At 46.5% G+C, this 5,597-nt stretch overlaps 1 protein-coding gene across 1 annotated transcript in view; it reads left to right on the top strand.

Annotated features, from left to right (window-relative positions):
* Positions 1-215: 215 nt before the first annotated feature.
* The window catches only part of HIPK1 (homeodomain interacting protein kinase 1), a gene marked incomplete at its 3' end in the record, with an annotated part of 112,999 nt that continues 107,617 nt past the window's right edge, over positions 216-5,597 (top strand). Inside the window, exon 1 of the mRNA XM_018573833.1 lies at positions 216-334. The remainder of the gene's footprint in view (positions 335-5,597) is intronic.

Below are 5,597 nucleotides of genomic sequence, written 5' to 3'. Positions count from 1 at the left end.
ACAGTGACCGCGGGGCGACGTGTCGGAGTCCGGCTGGCTCCGGGACCCAGTAACGGAGACCGGGGGAGAGGGGAGGTGGAAGTAAGAGAGCCTAACAGAAAGCAGTACACAGTAGCAGACGAAGAGTCGCACACAGGCCAGGCCAGAGCGACGGCGGCAGCTACCTGCACGAGTGACGCAGCTGGCTTATCGGGAAGGACGAGTGGCTGGGATCATTCGACGTAGAGGTGCCCCGCGGCGGGCACTGAGGTTTTCCTGATGTACCCGCAGCGGGGGTCCGGATCTTACCCGGCATCTCCTCTCACCAGCGGCTGAGCCTCCCCACACACCAGCGGTGAGTATCGACCCCTACTGGGCGATCGCCGGGGCTCTCATCACTCAGATGTGTGTGTCTGTGCTCTCCTGCCATGAAAAGTGTTGGCATCCCGGATCTGTAATGTTCTGCCATAGAAAATACTGGCTGCACTCTAGACCAGTCTTTCTCTAGCCTTTCACCAGGGGTTCCGCCTTCCTTTCAAATCATTTTCACCTAAGTGGATAAGGGCCCTATGTCAGAGGGAATTGGTGGTCGGTGGGAAAAGGCCCGCCTTTCCGTTGGTGTGAAGAGGTCCCCCCTTCCCTTGCATTGGTGGTTGGTGGCAAAAGGAACCCCCATGATTTGGTGCTCAGTGAAAAAAGCCCCTCCCCCTTGTTTTGATGGTGATGGTAAAAGGCCCAGCCCCACTTTGGTTATCATGGGAGAAGGGCCCCAACTTACATCTGCAGGGCCCCAACTTACTCCCCATGCATATACTGTTGTGGTGGCAGACAGTACTGTTAAGGAAATAAATATCCCTCTGCCTTAGCAACCTCTGGAGGAACCCTGGCTGAGAACAGCTGCTCTAGACTGAATTGTACTGTACTTGTAGCTCTGTGTGAATCTGCCCCAGCTTGGTGAGTGCTAGTAACACATTCTTTCCAGATAATTGCCTTGGAATTACAAGGAGTACTGGCATTTGTTGTGTGTTTCCTGGAAAGTTTTTGTATGCTAAAAAAATATACACATGGAAGGAATCTTGCAGTGGGTTCTAAATGTAGAGGGTTTAAATACTTGTTTAGCCTATTGTCCTATAGTTACTGTTTGCCTTCTTTCCTGTTTCCGGGCTCTTGTACAGTCAGTGCTCAATGCAGATGTAACTGGTGCTGCTTATATAGGGTTCATTGAATTACATTGATGTGTGTCTATTAGACATGGTATGTGTGTGACAACCGCTTGCAAGGAAATACTTACAGGTCTATTCCTTGGAGAAGGCAGGAGAAGTGAACAATCTAGGACATATAGCTGATTTGGAAAAAATCTCCAATTCAGCTCACTTTCCAGTTCAGCTATGTTGTCCTAGATTGTTCACTTCTCCTGCCTTCTCCAAGCTCTTTACCCTTTTGTGAATAGACCTGTTACTGATGAGATGTTCCTTTTGATTTGCATCAGTTTTTTTGTTTTTTTCTTGTGTAAAGTTCAATAAGTGCGGCGCACAGCGTGTGGAGCTGTGAACAGGGCCAACTGATCGGAAGCCGATTAATCGATTATTGAAAAAGTTGACAACTTTTTCAATAATCGATTATAATCGATTATGTCGATTAGTTGTTGCAGCCCTAAAGCCATTAGGCTAGCTAGTAGTAGTTAGGTCAGATTCAGTAAGCTAGCTACTAGTATCTAGATTCAATGACATAGCAAATAGGCATTAGTCAGATTCAATAAAGCTAGCAGCAGGTAGTCAGATTTGGTAAATCTAGCTAGTAGCAGGGAGTCAACTCGACTTGTTTAAAGGAGAACTATGGGGTCAGTGTTTTTCCCCATAGTTCTCCTTAGGGTAACGGGAGGACACAAACTAGCGTCCTCCCGTTACCCTAAGCTCAGTTACCCTAAGCTCTCGCAGTATACTGAGACGCCGGAGCGGATCCCGGCATGGACGTCGAGATCCGCCCAGCTGCGTGAGTGACAGCTGGCTCTGCCTATCTAGAGGCAGAGCCAGCTGTACCCGCCCCCTCCCCCGTCCGTTCCGCCAGTTAGCGCTGGCAGATTGGAGTGGGGAGAGGGGAATCCAGCCCCTCCCCCTGTCACGGCAGAGAGCCGTGACAGGATCGAGAGGTGAGCGAACCCGGAATTTGTCTAGCCCTGCTTTTATAAATATACAATCTTAAGCGTCCTATTTGAATGCTTTTTTGTAGTTGTATATGACGAATTGGTAAAGTGGACCTAAACTTTGAAGTCCAAAATACCTGTCACTTCAGTTTTTGGATTATTCTCTCCTTCCACTCATTTGATCAGTTCCAGGGTATTGGTCAATGTGGTCACTAGGGATGCACTGAAATTTCGGCTACTGAAACATATCTGCCGAAAATGGCACTTTTGGCAAAATGCCAAAAGTGCCATCTTTCAGCCGAAATTGGGGCGCATGCCTGGTTTCTCTCCTCTCCGCTGGGCGCTGCTCTGTCTCCTCTGACACAGCGCAGCATCCAGCACGGAAGAGAGAATCTGTCAGGAGGCCGAGCAGGAGAGTTTTGTGAACGCTCGGCGTGTCACAGGAGGCCTGGCTCTCCTCCCACATCGCCCCACTCAAATCAGGATGGAGAACGGTGTGGGGGCAGAGACAGCTGTCAGCGCTGTCACAGGAGGCAGAGCTCCTGCATCACCCCGCTCAGGCTTCTGTGACAAATCAGGATGCAGAGCGGCGGTGTGGAGTCAGCTGTTACGGGAGGCTGAGCCGTGATGCAGGGGAGGAGTCAGCTGTCAAAATAGACCGAGCTCTCCTCCCTGCACCGCCCGCTCTGCATCCTGTGAGAGTGACTGCTTGTAAATAATTGAGGACATGGTATGTTTACTGTGTTCCCAATTATGAATGAACAGGAAGTGCTATACTTCCTGTTCATTAAAGATTGTGGACATGGTAAACATACTATTTCTACAAGTTATGAATGAAGAAGAGCATGCAGTATAGAGGATTCATGTTCATTATAACAGGGGGCTGCAGAAAGAGATTTAGGACTCCATCTTTTTTTATATTTGAAAATAAAAATATCAGGCGTCTGTTTAGAAAAAATATGAAAAAAATTAGAAAAAAATGAATATATAAAAAAAAGTTTTTTTTTTCGGTTTTGGCCTGACTTTTTTTTATATTTTCGGTTGTGGTTTCAAAATTGAATTTCAGTGTACCTCTAGTGGTCACTACTACAGGGGACGATGAACAGTGTTTAAGCAGAGCCTCTAATATGCCACCTTTGCCTGGACATTACCTGCGAGTCCATTGGTCACGCTGTCCCATCTGGTGCCGTAGTGCTCAGACATAAAATGTTTTCTGGTCACTGTTGTTTTTTCCCCTGATACACAGGTGTTTGTCACTCCTTTTCCATCCTGCTCCATAAGGCAGGTCCACATGGTTCATGTCCCTCTGCATTAGGTGAACATGTATACAGATTTGCCTACCACCCTCTCCACCTATTCTTCAGCTCCAGAGAAAGGTTTGAAAGAGCCTGGGTGCAGTGAGAACTGTGCTGCCACTTAATCAGTTAATTGCCAGCCCTTGTTATTAGCACACCTTCAAAAACAACTGGATACATTTTACATTCACAGCTTACATAAAACAGGAAGCAGTAAATTATTTGCAAAAGTGAGAAATAAGAAATCTTATTAGGGCTAGTTCACACCAAGAGCAGATGCAGAGCAGTTACAGAACGGATCAAAACTGCGTCCAATGTATTCCAATGGTATTTTGGACTCTAGTTCACACTGCATCGTTTAGTTCCAGAGCATGCAAAAAAAAAAACAGCAGCAACCCCTATTTTTCCTCTGTGGAACGCAATTAAAGGTAGTTAAATACCCTCCCACCCCTTCTTACCTCAGTTTTTTTGTTTCCTACCGTCCAGGAACTTAGTCATGTTTGTTATTTTTCCTGACCTGTCGGCCTTGTGGTCGTGGGTCTCCCCTCTGGGCAGTTCTGTGTCCTGGTTTTGTTGGTGCTGGGCACCTTGTTGTGTAAACGGAGGGGTCCCTTTTCGTCTCTCCGGGTGTGTCTTCCATTCAGTTTAAAAGACGCAGTGAAACACACTGCACTGCATGTGCAGAAACTCATGCAGATCTGGTCTGCATTTGGTGTGAACAAGCCCTTAAGCAACATAATAACTTTCATTGCCGCACAAGTTGCTAAAAAAAAAAAAAGTTTTCTTTTAAATAGTATCACTTTAGTAGACCATATTTATAATCTGGCTTATGAAAAGCAAGGTGGCCTTAAACTATTAGAACTTTGTTTGGGAAAATTTTTCCATCCTACTCCTTCGAATTTTTCTGCAAAATTGATTGTCGATTTAACCCCATTAACTATTAAAAAATCAGATGAAAGTTCCCAAAACAAATTTTTTCAAACGAAGTTCTACTGGTGTAAAGCCACTTTAACCTTATTAAGTTATTCCGTACCTAAAAAAACTTTTTTGTTTATTATTGGCTATGTTCACCCTGTTAGAGTCATGTTAAATTGGCCGAAATTCGACCAGTATGGCTCTGTTGGCACCTCTTCATTCAACACAATGCTATTTGTAATGGATTTATCAAATGAGCTTGTTCCATTAATATTTAGATGTAGGGCTGTTTCGAACCATATGTGTTGGGGCTGTGCTTGCTGCCCTTTCTAGCGCCCAAGACAATCTCTGGAGGGAAATTATCAAAACTGGAGAAGCTGATTGGTTGCAGTGCAGTTTTGATAAATTCTCCCCAGAATGCCGTGTTTACTATGAGCACAGTTCACACTGCTGCATTGCACTAGTGTGCGCAGAACACTAGTGCAAAGTATTTTTGTTTTCTTCCAGTGCAGCGAAGTACAACTGCATTGCACGGAGCTGTACCTGTACAACTGAATTAAATGTCAATTGTGACATTTCAATAAATTTCGTGCAGTTGGCTGTCGTATGCAACAAAATCATTGGTATTTTAACCTTAATGTTGAAACTGTTCAGGGTTTTTTTCCCAAGTCCTCTTCCAGGGCAGCACCTGGGATGGGATCCACCCACCCAAAACAGGAAGCGCATCATCCACAATAAAATATAAGTGGCGGTACTGCCCCACCACCTCAGTTTATTGTGCTTCCTCCGGCTTAACAGGAGCATCGTAACTGTTTGTTTGTTATTTTGTCCATAGGCCTGCGTGCTAGTTGCAGGGGCCTCCCAGTGTATGATCCCCCCGTGAATCAGGGACCGTGGACCTGGGGGATTGCATGCCTGGGCTTGGCCTAGGATTAACCTCCAGGTTATCCGGTTAAGGGGCCCTCCCTCCCCATCTATCCCCGGGGATTCTTATCCGCCTTGAGGAAAAGCAACCATCCCCGGGTGCATATCGGCTCTAGCAGAGCTTCCCTTACTCACATTTAGTTCGGCTCAGTGTTCTGAGTTCTCCTCTGCATTTCCTTGAATGGGGCGGTTGCCATCCATGCTCCCTAATGGCTCCAAGGTAGGTTGGAAGTCTTCCGGTCAAGTCTCCTTCCTCCTACCCCCTTACCCCCCATACTGTGGGCAGGGCAAGGTGGGGGGGGGGGCCTTGGGGGGGGGTCCCCCTTTTTTTGGGGGTTGGT

Source organism: Nanorana parkeri, unplaced genomic scaffold (assembly GCF_000935625.1).
Source record: "Nanorana parkeri isolate BGI_ZX_2015 unplaced genomic scaffold, ASM93562v1 scaffold2560, whole genome shotgun sequence".
In the NCBI taxonomy this organism is placed as follows: Eukaryota; Metazoa; Chordata; class Amphibia; order Anura; family Dicroglossidae; genus Nanorana; species Nanorana parkeri.
The sequence above is the reverse complement of the archived record's forward strand: the minus strand, read 5'-3'. Positions and strand labels throughout refer to the sequence as shown.